This window comes from Olea europaea, unplaced genomic scaffold, assembly GCF_002742605.1.
Source record: "Olea europaea var. sylvestris unplaced genomic scaffold, O_europaea_v1 scaffold537, whole genome shotgun sequence".
Lineage (NCBI taxonomy): Eukaryota > Viridiplantae > Streptophyta > Magnoliopsida > Lamiales > Oleaceae > Olea > Olea europaea.
This window is the reverse complement of record NW_019263695.1, coordinates 819,332-836,201: the sequence shown is the minus strand read 5'-3', so window position 1 is coordinate 836,201 and position 16,870 is coordinate 819,332. Positions and strand designations below refer to the sequence as shown.

The 16,870-nt window shown below is 33.6% G+C and overlaps 1 pseudogene; it reads left to right on the top strand.

Moving 5' to 3' along the window:
* Window positions 1–11,253: 11,253 nt before the first annotated feature.
* On the top strand, window positions 11,254–12,813 carry LOC111388933 (annotated as a pseudogene).
* The last annotated feature ends 4,057 nt before the right edge of the window (window positions 12,814–16,870 follow it).

Genomic DNA, 16,870 nt, shown 5'->3' with positions numbered 1-16,870 from the left:
CTAATGCTAACATTTGGGCAAAAACTCTACACTTTCTTCTTAATTTTTTATATGGGCTGGGGAGTAGTGCTGGGCTACAGCCCAGCATGCCTCCCCACTACCTCCGCCCATGCATACCAACTATCCTCAAAACCCTGTTCATTTTTATCCTCTCTATTTTCTATCATCTTTCTATTGCAATTACAAGAAAACCGTGAAAGTGCAACAAATGAAATTTTATTTCGTCATACTTATATCATAACCTTAATCTTCCCTAAAGGAATTCCTCTTTCAAGTTTGGAAACTTCAACAATAACAAAAGTCGTAGCTAGAAGTCAGCGTCGGAGAGCACCACAGATGACGTCGTTGTGGTCTACTGTTGCACGATCTGGAGATGATGTTGTCTCCTTATCGCACTCTGTGTGGAGATTTTGTAGTTCACGGTGTTGTCTTGCGTGAGTAGCCTGCTGATGGTGTTGGTGGTTTGCGAGAAGGTTGATGGCGTTGCAGCTACAGTCGGTGGGATCCAATTTTGGATAGTGTCGCAATGCTCTCAGTCAATTGGATTTGTTGATGTGATGGTGATGTGTGGTTATAATGGTGGTTCTAGTGACGATGATTTTGGTAATGTGGTAGTGTGATGTATGGTTGTGATTGGATATAGTGAGGTTGTGGTTCTAGCGATGATGGTTTTGGATAGTACTGCAATGCTCTCAATCAATGGCGTTGGCGGTTTTAACAAAGTTGGTGTGTTGCTGGATGTAATGGTGGTGGTCACAAATTATTTGGTTAATTATGATAAAAAAAAAATTGATTAATGTGTGATTAATCATAATATATGACCAATGCAATAGATAATTTGTGACAAGTTAATAATGAGTCACGTAAAAAATTGATGATTTGTGATTGATAAATAATTTTTAACCAATTAATTTGATTTTTTCAATTACGAAATATGTTGTGACTTGTAAATTTTGTGATTTGTGACTAAGGGATAACATGTGACCTGTTAATTTGATATATTTGTGACCGATGAATAAATTGTGACTTATAAAATTTTTAATTTGTGACGGTGAAATAATTTGTAACTAATAAAATTTTTGATTTGTGATTAAAAACAATTTGTAGCTAATTAATTTGATAATTTGTGATCAAATTGTATAAAAATTGTGATGTTAATATGTTTAATTAATTATTTTATAAATAGGCTTCAATAATTTCTGAGTTGTTGAAGTTTCAAGCCTTATTTTTTAATTTTGAAATGAATTAGTGGAAATTACACAATAGCAGGTATTTAAAGATCACTTTTAAAAAATCAGATGTAAAGTTTAATAAATCAAAAATCAGGTGATATTTATATAATTAAATCAACCGAAATCAATTTCAAACTCTAATCATTTCACTCGTCCAGACTCTCCCTTCTTTCTCTTCACCGTCGACGATTTTTTCTTCGCCCTATTTTCTCCACCTCTCTCTAATTTTCTCTCAAGTCTCTCTCTTCTACTTCGGCAACTCATTCAAACTCTGACAACAGGCGACTACAGAAATGCATCGAGCGATGCGTGCGAAGCGTGTGGTGTTTCCAGTCCATCAACGCAGTATCGCGACACCGCAGTCCTTTGGCACCGACGGCTTGTGGAGGGGGATTGGGGTTCTTTCTCTTTCCGATTTGAGGAAGTTATGGCGGCGGTGATTTGGGGATTGTTGGTAGATCTGGTGGTTGTGTTCACAAGAGTGGTGGTAGCTTTACGACTCTAATTTTAGATCGGATTGTGCAGTGTTTTGGTTGACAATGTTTGTTAGTGGTGGTGATATTGACGATGATTTTGATGTGGTGACGTCAGTTACGGTGGCGGATTTGATGATTTTGTTGGTGGAGTGGTGACTGCGGTGTTGTGGTGGATTTTAGTATGCAGCGGTGGTGTGTTGATTGATTGGAGGCGGAGGTAGTGGTTGGTTGTTAGAGTAAGATGCAACGAGGATGTATGTGGTGGTTGCACTGGTGGTGGTAGCGAGGGAGGATCTAGCAGGGTTTTTGTGTGGTAGTGCAGGCGGAGGTGTCAACAGTGGTTGTGGCGGTCGATGGTGGTGGAGATGGTAGAAGATGGTGATGGCAGTGGGGTGACGATGTGGCGGTGGGATGTCTGTAACCAACAATTAGGCGTCTGTGACCAATTATTTGGCTGATTTGTGACTAAATATTAGGTGTTTGTGACTAAATATTAATTTGTGACCAATAAACTGTGATCTATGTGACCCAAAGATAAAAAGTGACATGTAATTTGAATGATCTGTGACTTCAAAATAATATGTGACCTACAAAATTTTTGATTTATGACCATAAAATAATTTGTGATTAATTAATTTGACGATATATGACTAGTAAATAAACATTTGACCTATAATTATGAATATGTGACCATTAATCATGTTGTGACTTTATTATCTTTATTTAATAAATTTTTAATTAATTAAATACATACCTGATTTTTGAATTTTCAAACTATTCACCTGATTTTGAATTAGGATAAACATAACACCTGAAATATGATTTTTTTTTCCAATGAATTATAGTTATTCTCTTAGATATGAAAATTTTCCAAATTGATACCCGTGAAATTATGGGACCCATAGAATTTGTGTAGTCTTGGGCCTTTCACGTATTGCTTGACTTGCGTTATTATCAACTTGGGCTAGAAATGGGCTCAGAAACTGGGCCTAACTTGGAATTATCCGTAACAATCACATCACAGTGTGTACGGAAGAGAAAAGTCATGATTTCTTTGCCAGCTTATTCTTATTTCGTGATTTTTCTTTGCTAGCTTATTCTTATTGAAACAAGCAGATTCTCTTGAATTTAATAATAATTCATTGTCCATCATACCTTATATCTTCACTAGTGTGTCATGTGCAATATGTAACGATGTCACGGATAATTATATTCAAATGTAATATCAATTTTTTTTGTTTCTCATAAAAATTCTTAAATTGTCAACAAATCAATTGTTCTAAACTTGGGTATAATTGGAAATGAGTTTGAAGAAAACTAAAATTTAAGAAATTGGGGTCAAACGTGTGCTTCATTGTGTTGATACCATCTCGATGCTTATTTGAGAGATTTAGAGCATATTATTGGAAAATTATCAATATTGGAGAGACGGGTGTAATGCATTAGATTATTAAACTTTTGAAGGAAAATAATATTTCAGTTATACTTTAAGGACGAATCATCATAAAATTTTAAGTTTTACTTTCTAAGAAAGTATTTTGAATTCCTTTTGTTATAGACTACGGCCCCTATTTGATCTAGATAAAAATTGGACTATTTTAGTAGATTTTGATAAAAGATAATGAAATGTGTAGTTGAAAAGTTGTGAGATTTACGAAATGTGTGATCAAAATTAATTATTAATTTTAACTTAAAATTTATTAACTTTTGTAGTTAAATCCAACGGTGACTATATATTTAATACTTTAATAACTTAAAATAATTATATATGACACAAACCTTCAAGGTTAAATATGGAGTTTTGAAATATTACAAGGACACTATTGTCTAAAATTATTTCTCGCACATTAGAAAGTCCATGTTTGATCCCCATTATCTAAAAAAAAATTTTAAAATTTATTTTTAATCATACATTCTCCTAATAAAATATTTTACACGTAAATTTAAAATTTTTTCCATACTTTTTAATCATATATTCTTTGAAAATTTACTATTATAGACCTCATTTTCAATAAAAATGGGCTCAAACACGTGTAAAATATTTTATTATGTGAATGTGTTGAAAATGAGTATGAAAGATAGAGAGTTTGAATTTAAAGGAAGTAAAACAAGAGCTTAGTCTATTGAACTATTTAGAGTGTGTTTGAGTCCAATTTTGTGAATAATAGGTTTTGTGATTTTTGGACAATTTGTGGTTAAAATGTAACCCCTTTTGACAATCATTATTTGGGTAAAATGGAGTTTGAAGTCGTAATTTTTTGTTTTTTTGTTTTTTTTTTTGAATAATGTGTGGTTCAAAAGTAGAAAAAGTTTAGGGTTAACATGCAAAATATTTCATCGAGCGAATATGTAATTGAAAATGAATTTTTATAGAATGGGACACTTTGATTAGCAAGATGAATAATGTTGTCGATTTTATCTTGTAAGTGAATGGATCGTAACAAGAAAAAAATGATGAATAGGATATCATTTTCATGAGTACTAATTATTTACTTATTAATTTTAATTAACTACTTGATCTAATTTGAAATATACACAATTAATTATTGGAAGTTGATTTTTAATTGTATTTGATTATTTCTTAGATAAGCAATTAAAATTTTGAAATTAATCAAATAACACATGACACTAAATCCCAAAACCACAATTCTTAACTTACTTTAAACCTCATTACTCATTATTAATCAATTCTTATTTCAGGTTGACTATCAATACTCCTTTTATATTAATTTTTTCACGAGATAAATGAAATTAATTTTTAACTATGAATCAAATATATCTCTACAAAAAAAAAAAAAAAGCAAATAGAAAACAATACAACATAAATCTAGAATATCAATTTGGATTTCACTAACGGCATGTTTGATTGTATTTATTTTTCATGAAAAATATTAGTTTTTCATTTAAATTTCTACTTTAGAATGTTTGATTGTTTTCTTTTTTTAATTGAAAATATTTTTTAACTTTTGAAAATATGTCTAATTTCTCTTATTTTTAAGAAAAATAATTTTTTTGAGAGAGTAGATTTTTATTTTTCTCAAAATAAGAAAAATATATTTTTTAATTTAATATTTTTTCATATCAATCAAATAGAGTCTAAATTTAAAAATATTTCTATGTCCTACAGAACAAGCATTTTTGTTATTTGATTGAACTAGAAATATGGTTTCTCGTACATATACATGAGAGAGAGGTGTGGAAAAGTAGACGGAACGTATCACTGACGACTGAGAGAGACAGTTAGGTCAAGTCCTCATCAGTTTCGGCCCATTGTGCCGTGAAACCCGGATTGCGGTCTCCCACCGTGTCTGGTCATTCTTAACTTATATACATTTTTCTCCATCTCCATTACTCTGCCCTTAAACATATGATCAAACTGGGCCAGTTTATAATCCCCAAAAAGATACATATACAAACCAAGACTGAAGACCGTTAAAATAGGATTATGGTGGTTGTACATGCTTGTACAACATGGTGTACAGCCCTCACACCCCTCATGTGTATAGTATGGTGTACAAGAAGTATGGTTGTTTAAAATATCTAATAGGTTGGTCACCAATGGCGGACTCAAACATTTTGAATTAGGGAGACATAATTAAACTTAAAAAAAAAAGTGAAAAAATTACAGTATTTGATATCTTATTACAATTATTCTTTACGCGTTCTCATATTTTGATAATTATATCTATCATCTACAACTTTCAAATATACTTTAATGTTGTTTGTTTTCCCGACGTTTAGTGCCACTTTCTTAGTTTTTTTCTCCATATGGTTCGTTTCAATTGCTTTTTGTTGCAGCCTAAAATTGATGTATTTTTATTTTCGACTCTTCCTAAAATAACTCATCTTTCTCTTACATTCCCTAATCAAATAGTTACCTTTTTAATTGACAGCCAACAGTTCATTGAGAATCTTATGATTCACTATGTAGATAGTGTTGACCTCGAAAATTGGACCTTCTAGGTGGCCAATCGAGAGCTGCTCCACGTATTTCTACCTACGCACAATCAATGCACGATCAGACACACACGGTCGAGACCAGCGGGAGTGGTGATAGTCGTATACATTTCGACGGTCAAGTTAGGTTCAGGTGGTCGGAACAGTACCCAAGGGTTGTACAAAATAATAAGGAGGAGGAGAATATATATATACTTGCTATGGAGTGCTATCTAGTAAGAGTTTCATTACCTTTACCTCTTACCAACCTTTGGGTATTTATATGTGGGATGAACCGTTGGATGTGGGGCACGTATATACATCTGAAGGTATGAGGTGTCTGCTCATAGACGTCAGCCACGTCTGTAGAGTGGACGGATAATTGCTTCTCCTGAGTTGAGTTGACATAAAGTTGATAAGTCACATCAACTAGTCTCATGGAGATGTCAAATCAATTTAAACCTCAGGGGCGAAAAAGATCTTGGTAAAGATCTCCTTTTGAAATTGACGACGGATCTTCCGACAGAGGTCCCTGAAGTGCACTCCACCTCGGCCTCAAGGGGAGGGTGCGCTTCGATCAGTTCAGTAGGATTGCCCATGTCTCGCAGTGTGATAGCATGTCGTTGACATTGGGGAGGTCACTTTGAAACCACTTCGGATGGGTGTCTAGAAGATCGGAGTGTGTGGTGGTGGACATAGTCTTCAAATATAGGGCTTGTTTTGCCGACATAGTGTTCGAAGTTGTTTCAAAAAGCTCTATGAATTCTAGTCCATCTTGGGAACATTACTAACGCCTTCATTTGTTGATGTCATTAACCACAATTCATCCTGCTAAAATTAGGAAGTTGTGGTTGCAACGTGTTGCTTGGTGTCATCTCTATCAATTTCTTAATCGAAGCTCCAAGGTCATTTTGTAGAAAACATATGGGCACACTTGCAAAAACACTCCAAGAGATAAAGTTTATTCTCTCGAACAAATTAGTTTTTATTTAGGATACTTTCTCTTGCATTTGCTTCAATCTTTATTCAGTACTTGATAAAATGAGTATCAAAATTCATATATTACACAAAATTACAACATGATCATATGCCTCATCAAAACAATGCTCCCATGTATAAAGTGAAGGAGGCGAATTAATAAAATATCACGCCTTAAGAAAAAAAAAATCAAATTTTCAAAAAATTGGTGGGTCACGTGACCCACCATAACCCACCTTGGGTTCGCCCATGTTGGTCGCGAGAGTAAAAATTACACAAATAATTTGTAAAATGTAAAAACTAGCTTGCTTTTTTCCCAAAAAACATGATCATTTTTTAATTAATTGTGCTACACGTACACTGATGTACACTCCACTCACAAAAGGAGGGTCCATGCATTTTTTTATTGAGTGTGAACCCTTCCCTTATGTGAGGGACGTGTATACCGACGTTGACAAATAGCAAAATTCCTTTTTAACTTTTCTCAAGGTCTGCGTGGGCGTGGGGGTGAAATCTATGTTGTCATAACCGAGGTCTTAATAATGTAGTCACGTCAATAGTTTTGCAAAAAATGGGAAATGCAACAGAGAGGGAAAAGAAAAGCAATGCTTCTTCATGCACAAATGGAGGGGTTACAGAACCCCTCGAAACAAGACACAAGGTGGGGTTTTTTTGTTGTTATTAATTTATTTACATGGGTCTGTTTTATGTAAGATTTCTGGGGCAATTCTGTACATGAAATTTCTGTACAAGTAGAATAATATAAAGAAAAGAAAAGGAGTCAGAGAAATATCACATATGCATGATCACGATGGTTGTACGGAACTGGGCTAAAATGGAATTTCACCTATTATTAATTAGATTAGGATCCTGTTTGGTTTGAATTAAAATTTAATTTTAATTTAAATTAAAGTTAAACAATCAATATTCATACATCTTTAATGGGTTTGAAAATTAAACTTTTTAGTAGATTGTGATATAAGTTTTTGAAATATGTGATTGAAATGTTGTGAAATCTATTGAAAATATAGTTAATATTGATTGTTTGACTTTAACTTTAATTAAAATTAAATTTTAATCCAAATCAAACAATCACTTGATCCCCAACCAAACAGTATAAATTAGATACTCTTTTTTTTCCCGGGGCATGGCCTAATGGTGCAAAGGACAAGAGTGAGGTTATCTCACATTTTGTTGACAATCGCAGTGTGGGAATTCGATTCCTGAAACATGAAATTGGACTCCTTATTGGCGCAGTGTACAAGCAACTCTTATTCTCTAATTTGTTGGAACACATTTCACGATTTATCTCTTTCACAAAGCTCTAAAAGTGAGGCGGTGGAAGCTTTCAAAGTTGGGATCTAACCTTTTTAAATTAGATACCTTTTTAGCTGAGACATTAGACAAGCACCTGCGTGTAAATGTCAGCACAATCCGTTCCCCTCACTACGTCAGAATCCCAACTTCCCCCCCCCGCCCCCGCTCGCACTGCCACTTATTTTTTACCCCCTTGTGACCCCTTCTTATTTTCACTTCTGTACGTCAGTTCTTCATTTTCTTAAATGGCTGTTCTTTCACCATAGATTTGCATTACTTTGGAAAACAGAGATGGGCTGTGGCAAAGACTGGGTTTCTTGAACTGTTGAATTCTAGTGTAAGATTTTTCTATCTAAAAGCTTTCTTGGAATTATATGCTGCCGATGATTTTTTTTTTTTTCTGCTGAATGTGCTGTGCCTACTCATGCAAATGTGTGTTGAAAGGGTTGTGATGTAAATTAGTATGTGAACTCTGGATGTTGGAATCAAATTCTTGTGCAATTTTGCTCAAGGTTTCTTGTAAAACTGTGAACTAGAAAGATGTGAACTCTGGATGTTGAAACTAAATTTTTGTGTAATTTTGCTCAAGTCTTTTTCGTAAAACTACATATTAGAGTGAAGATAAGCTAGATATATATGAGCTTTATCCCTAATTCTGTTGAATTTTGTGGTCATCTTCCTCATATTCCAATATTAATCGTACTCTGTTGACTGTTTATGTTGATGTACATATACATGTTGATCAAGAATTTCTGTAAGCTGAAGATTGAAAAATTTAGTACTGGTGACATTAGATTTTGAATTAAATGGCTCGATCCGAGCTAAGCATAGGGTTGGCGAGCTGGCTTGCGTTCGCCTGTGGGTGTCAGCTCTCCGCCTGGATGAATAGCTCGTCCACAGCTAACCTGAGGCGTGACCCTAGGGATGTCCCATTTCCCACACTTACCTCTATGTTTATATATGAAATCCCTGTGAAGTCAATCCCATAAAGTCATGTTTTATACTCAGTACTCGTACTTAGAAGGGCATGATTATTAAGGTTGGATATGGTCCGATTCGATTCGATTTTAAAGAGAATCTAACCAAACCGAACCAGAATATTTGGATATTTAGTAAATGTAACCATCGGGTCTAAATTTAATTATTATTGGGTTCCATACCATAATTACATTTTTTTAACATTTACTATAATGCTACAATAATATAACTAATGATATGTTCAATATGGAAGGTATATTAAAAGAAAAGTGAAATTATTCAGTCAAAAAAGGGTGAAAATAAAGAACATGGCAAGGAAGCTATTGAGAGAAAGGAAAACACTCAATTGCACGAGTTCACAATAAACATCTTGAACACTAGTTATAAATTATAATGTTTATACATTGAGTGTGGGAAATTATTAAAAAGGAATGAGATAAAGTTTACCTTGATCAAAGTAGAGAGAATTCAATGAATATGACAGGAAAAAGGATAAGATGAAGAGAGATGAAGTTGCCTAGCTTCGATTATTTGAGAAACTGCAGATAATTTAGAAAAACTTATATCACTCAAGTTTGACTCTTTGAAATTTGAATTACAAAGTTGGGCTTGGACTGAAAACAAGAAAACTATATTTTGCGCTCAATTAATTAATTGGCAAATTTATCTAGAAAAAATTAAAATAATTTGGCTTATTTAATAAAAAAATTAGTGAGATTTGTTTCTTCAGTTTTTGGTCTATAATTGAGAACCGAATTGAATTTTTTGAATCTCAATTCTGATACCTGTTTGAGTGTTTAACTTAGTCCTTGTTTGACAACTATTATTAGAAAACTCTTTTATCTACGTACTCATTTTCAATCTCACATCCACATGATAAAATATTCTGCATTTAAACTCAAAACCTTTTTCTTTTTTTTCTTTTTTCACTTTTGAACCGCACATTATCCCAAAAATCACTACTCAAAACATTTTTCCCCCAAATAATGGTTGTCAAACATGGGCTTTAGAAAAACTGCTCGACTCGATTCAGGTCCAGTTTGGTTTGGGAGTTTTGTCTAGCCCTAATGATGAACAATATTTTAAGAGGATGGATGATGCCCATGTTAAACAATTACTTCTGGCTTAGGCCTTCTGGTTTTATTGGGAGATAATGAGATGCCAAAGCAATATGCTTGGTGCATTGTTAAAGTCAATAGATGATTCTTGATATGTTGCATTAGAAGTTGCTCTTGTATTTGTCGAATCATCTTGTCCGACTTATACTTGGATTGGGATTATATATAGACGTATTAAATGATGTTGAGTTCTAATATAATATTACCATCACCAGTTTGATGGAATTGTAGGCAGTTGCACAAATCTTGATTGTTACCCAAGTGATTCTTAGATGTTATGGTTCATAGATGTTATGGATGTTTGGTATGTATTTTTCACGTCCCTTGCTTACAAGTTTTCAAATATAGATGGAAATTCACCTGTCTTTAGTCAATATTGTTGGGTACCTTTATTTGTTTGTAAATTTTGTGCTGGAAATTCACCTGTCTTTAGTCAATAGTGTTGGGTACTTTTATTTGTTTGTAAATTTTGTGCTGGAAATTCACCTGTCTTTAGTCAATAGTGTTGGGTACCTTTTTGTACTGGAAATTCACCTGTCTTTAGTCAATATTGTTGGGTACCTTTATTTGTTTGTAAATTTTGTACTGGATGAAATATACTAGAATGAGAATACCTCAGTTTATGTAACATTGCATTTTCTTAGTTCAATAATCCTTTACAAGAACATGCTCAAGGAACTGCAGATCTATAAGGTGACCCCATCTAGGTCTTTGTGTGCATGTTGTTCTTCCTTTACTACCAATGGTGCCGCATTGTTCTTTATCTTTCTTTTAATATAAGTAGTTTAATGAATCTTTAGCAGATGTAAGAATGCACTCTGTTTTTCTTGACTCAAATCATAAATAAACGTTCAAAATATAGTGCAGTTATAATCTTAGCCCTTGGGGTCTTTGACATTCCTCCTACCTTATGTTCAAGATAGAATGAACTTAATTCACCGACCTGTGTCCTCTGGGAACTTATGGTTAGGAGAATAATTTATTCAGACCACTATACATACTAAAATTTTGTTTTAACTGTGCCTCGTGGAAAACGACGTGACATACATTTCTGCCGGTTGAAGCTTTTTAAAATGAGTGGATGCGTTAAGAGCTATATTAACGTTGTTTAGTGCACATTTATTTTTAAATTTGTGAAACAGATTTGTTGCTTAGAGAGTCTAATCTCTTGTATTTTATTTAGATGCACTATGAAGATATTGAGGCAATGGGTAGAGGTGTTTGCATCTGGAAATGAAGGAAAGGTAACCATGGCGATCTGAAGAGGATTTCACTATTGCGAATTGTGTGCTTATGTGGAGCAATATGGCCCAAGAGAGTGGCACCTCGTGTCAGAGTGCATGAATAAATCTCTCAATAGGAACGATAAATCTTGCTTGGAAAGGTGGAAAAACTTTCTTAAACCTGAGATCAGGACGGGTTTCACTTACCGAAGAGGAGCAGCATCTTGTTATCCATCTTCAGGCCAAACACAGCAACAGATGGAAGAAAATTGCTGCTGAAATTTCTGTTGGGACTGATAAAAGACTTGGAAAGTGGTGGGAGGTACTTAAAAGAAAAGCAGCAGAGGGAACATAAGAAGACAAGGTAATCAATCCAATTGAGGAGAGCAAATACGATCTCATAACTTTGTGAGAAGCTCATAAAAGAGCATACTGTCCCACAAATTCTAATGTCTACATCCAATGGTGGGTTTCTTCAAACAGATCCGCCTGCTCCGTCACCGCTAACTTTACTTCCTCCATGGCTAGTTAGTTCTGGCACAACCTCAACTTTGAGGCCACCATCACCATCTGTGACCTTAAGTCTCTCACCCTCAACGGTGCCACCTGCACCTGCAATCCCCTGGCTGCAGACTGATCGAGTCCCTGATAATGCTTTATATTCTTTGAGCAGTTACCCGTCTCTCGGGATTGCTCCATTGGTTGGAGAGAATCCCCTAGTTTCTGAACTTGTGGAATGCTGTCAGGAATTAGAAGAAGAGCGTCGTACTTGGGCAGCACATAAGAAAGAAACTGCCTGGAGATTGAAAAGAATTGAGTTGCAGTTGGAGTCTGAGAAAGCATGCCGGAGAAAGGAGAAAATGGAGGAAATAGATGCGAAGGTGAAAGCTCTTAGGGAAGAGCAGAAGACTACTCTTGATCGAATTGAAGCTGAATATAGAGAACAATTAGCGGGCTTGAGGAGGGAAGCAGAAGCCAAAGAACAGAAATTGGCTGAGCAGTGGGCTGCAAAGCACATGCGTCTCACTAAGTTTCTTGAGCAGACAGGATATAGATCCGTCAGTTCTGAGCCTAATGGCCGGTAAAGTTTTCTCCTAGCCGTGAAAAACTTCAGTGGACACCTTCATGTTGTACTTGGATGTTGTGGAGTAACTTCATCTTTAGTACGTTGGTCACGCTGCAACACAATCTCTTATAGAGTGTTCTTTTGTTTGCTTGAGCCTTGGATTCATCTTGCCAAACTAAATTGCAGCGAGACAAGGTGTTTTGTACTAATCAGATGATTTACTGTTTGTGTTTTGTTCTTAACAATATAATTGGATCTCTTTGGTTGAAGCCAAGGTATATGTATATCTTGTTTCATTCATGCACTAATTATGGTGCACAAGTAGATATTCAAGAGGTCGAACAAGTATTTGCAGGCAATGAGAATCCACTGTCATCAAGGATTTCCATTCTGTTTAAATGAGAACTACTTTGGGTACTTGTAATTGAATTTTTACTTTTGTCACGTTTTACTTATTATATTTTAAAATGCTTTCGAGTGGTTATTGAACTTTATGATATTGCACTTCATCACTCGCTTATCAAGTTGCCGTTCAATTATCATCCAACGTGGACATACGGAATCCTATGGGTCAATCTAACAAAGTTAAAAAATATAATCATTAAACACGTGTCAAATTAAGAGTGATGAACGGTCACCACTTTGCAAAGTTTGGTGAGTTATGGGAAACATTATGAAGTTCAATAAATATACCGTGACCACACGCGAAGTTCAATGATCGTTGATGAATTTAGCTTGAGTTTTTAGTGACGGTATATTTGTAGTGACTATTCTGTGACCACATGCAATAAATTTAATAAATAAAGTACAAAATTAACTTTTAACTATAAAACTTAAGTAAAACTTAAAAATTTAAATATAAGTAAAACTTTACCTATTAAGCCCCTGTTTGACAACCATTAAAATAAAACTTTTTTTTTTCAAACTCATTTTCAACTACATTTTTACAATAAAATATTTTGTATATAAACCCAAAATTTTTTCATATCAAAACTCATTTTACACCAAAAAAAAAAAAAAAAAAAAACTCTCTTTTTAATGGTTGTCAAATATGGACTAAGTTAAAAAATTAACATATAGATAAAATATCACTTGTGAGTAAAAAAATTCATACTAAAATCATAAGCTGAAAATTTTACTTGAGGATGAAATTTTATTTTTCAAAAACTATCAGGAATAATAAACTTTCCAGTGATTGTTTTAAAAATCAATACTAAAAATTATGCAAAATTGATGCCCAAAAGCCCCTATAAATCGGTACTCAATACTCCCAAAGCAGGCTCTAAACTTCAGTTTTAAACCCATGTTTGACCTCATTTTTTTTTTTTTTTTACAATACTACATGTACAAACTTTTTTATACAATCTTTTACTCACTACTCACAATAGGAGTGAGGATCACAAGCCGTCATTTTTTAAATACATGCGGGGTCCACACATTATGTGAGAGGGAGTAAAAGATTTTGTTAATCATAGTTTGTACATATATATTTATCCTTTTTAAGAATATTTACTGTGAAAAGTGGTTTTTTTGAAGAATGTGGTGAAAAATATGAAAAAAATTTGAGTTTAATTGTAAAATTATTTTATTGAGAGAATATATGATTTAAAATAAATTTGAGAAAAAATGAATTTTAAAAAATGATGTTCAAAAACTTTTAGGTCCTGCGTGGGAGTTTTGGGTATTAGTTTATAGGTGTTTTAGGCACCATTTCTGGGTGGTTTTTATTAACGACTTTTATAATAGTCACTTGAAAGTTTATTATTCCTATAAATTTTTGAAAATACAAAAATTCGCCCTTATTTGACAATCATTATTTGAGAAAAATAAAATTTTAAATAATGATTTCTAGGATAATGTGTTGTTAAAAAGTAGATATTTTTTTTTTATTTACGTGTAGAATATTTTATTATGTAAATGTGATTGAAATTGAGTATGTACAAAAAAATGTTTGAAAATAATGGCTGTCAAATAAGGGCTTCATATATGTACTATAGTGAACTTTTTAATTTTTAATTTTTTGTATGAATTTTTTTACTCATAAATGATAATTTATTTATATGTTAATTTTTAACTTAAAAAGTAAAATATTTATTTATAATATATATTTCAAGTTATAAGTAATTTTTTACTTGAATTATGCTGTTATAATTTAATTTTGTACTTATTTACCAAAATTTCAACACTCATTGGCATGACACGTGGTCATGGTATAGTCACTAAAAACTTGAGTTAAATTCTTCAACACTAGTCGAACTTCGCGTGTAGTTACGATATAATTACTGAATTACTGAAATTTGTAAAAGTGGTGTCTACATCACTTTGTCACGTGTTTGATAATTGGATTCTTTTAAACTCCATTTGGTTGACACATAGGATTCCATTTGTCCACGTTGGATGGTAACTGAAGGACAACTTGACGAGTAAGTTTAGTGAGCACTCGAAAACATTTTAAGTTTAATGAGTGAAGCGTAACAAAGGTATAAGTTCAGTGTGTAACGAAACATTTTTGTAAAATCCCTATATATATTGGTAAGTGTTAAGCTCCTTCATTGGGCTCGAGCAGCTAATTTTCATTCGTCCATGTGGATTCAATACTCTACTCGTCATTAAGTATTTTGTTAGCTATAGGTCCACTTGTAGGACAACACATTCCATCATGAACATTCTTGCAGTTTGCAAGATTTTACTCTATACATATTTAATCATACATGCTATAATGTGCTTTGTATAAATTTAATATTTTCATAGTTAAAATAGAAAAGGAAACCAAAAAAAGGAAGGATAGGATCATAGTTAGTCATAACTCAGAGAGAATTATAAATATTAATTTTGTTATGTTGTATGCATTGTATTAGATTGTTCTAAAAGGCCCACCTAGTACACTTCTTTTTGCTTGGTAAGTGGAATTCTCTACGGGAACAATGCATATCTCTTATATATAATTTTTTTTTGAAAAAGTTGTCAAATTATTTTCAAAATTCAGGTGTATAATTTATTATTAATTGGAATTAATTATCCCCACCCAATTAATAGTAACTCCACCCCAACCAAATTAATAATATATCAATTAATAGTATCCCACCCCACCCGTCCCCACACCATCGCCACGGACCCATGCACCCCATCCACCTGTAAAAAATTTCAAAAATTGAAACTTAAAGATAACTCTGCAATCGGTAGCAACAATATACATTAGAATTCAACAATGTGGTTTAGGATTCAATTAAGAAATTAAGATTTTGAAGGAAACTCATTAATGGGTTAGAAAAAGACAAGTTTGTTTCAAATAAAACAAGAAAACCAATTGTTTAGAACGATACCAAGAATTAACGGTGGGTAAATTTATTATAAAAAAAGAAAAGTTCTTACCCATATATTTAATTAATTTACTATAATTATGGTGTTGGAAAAGAATCTGAACTCTAATATTAATGTCAAAATTAAATTAATAGATAATTGACAATATTCTTTGCTTGAAGTCATTTACAAGTAGCCTTTTTTGAAATTATAAATTGGATTATGGATAATAGTGAATTGGAGTTGAACCGTGTGGTGGTGGTGGCAGAGGCAACTTTTGGGCATTGTGTTGTTATAGCAGTGGTACATTGTATGTGACCAAATTTGTGATTAATTGTGTTATCTGTGACAATATTTATTATTTGTGACTACTATGGTCGAATTTGTCTTTAGTGTGATTGTATGCGACCAGGTTTCACGGGGTGCCTTTCTTCTTGGCACGGAAAGGGACATCGTGCGTTAGTAGTCTGCTCCGCTAGACTACCTTCTGCCTTTTTTCGATAACGTCGAGGCGAAAGAAAATTTGATTACAATAGAGAATTTGAATACATTGAAAATAAATTAAACATTGATTGATGAAAACAGAACATTACAATTGCTGGTGCACAGGGCGGACACCAATGATCTTGAAAGATTTTTGAATGACTAATACCCCCTATAATAGCATTATGAACAAAAACCTAAGCGAAAGGAGTAGACGTTTAAAAGACGAGGAATCATACTAAACGTTTACTAATATCGGAGCTATTTTACAACTGAAATAACTGTTACAATGAAAAGAAAATTACAACTCAAATTTGAAGTAATATTTACAATGTGCGGTAGAAGTTCGGCAAACTGCGGCTACGATAGTGTCAAGGGGCTAAGTAAAGCTGCGGTCCTTGACATTCTCCCTCATTTGTTTTGGCGACGTTCTCGGTGCCATCAATGTATGATATGCTTCAATTAATGGTTTGAAGGTTTCGAGATCTTTTTCTCTTTCCCAAGTATTCTCCTCGCTGCTGCATCCAATCCATTTGACCAAGTACTCATGATGATCTTCTCTAGAAGCTCGAGTGATTTGATGGTCAAGAATAGCTCGAGCAACTTTCTTTCCTGCTTTCTTCAGTTCAAACACAGGTCGTTTTGACTCATTTCTAGATGCATCCTCCTTATCCACAAAGTATGGCTTCAACACACTAACATGAAGGACTTTGTGGATTTTACACCATGAAGGGAGTTCAACTCTGTATGCAACTCTTCCAAT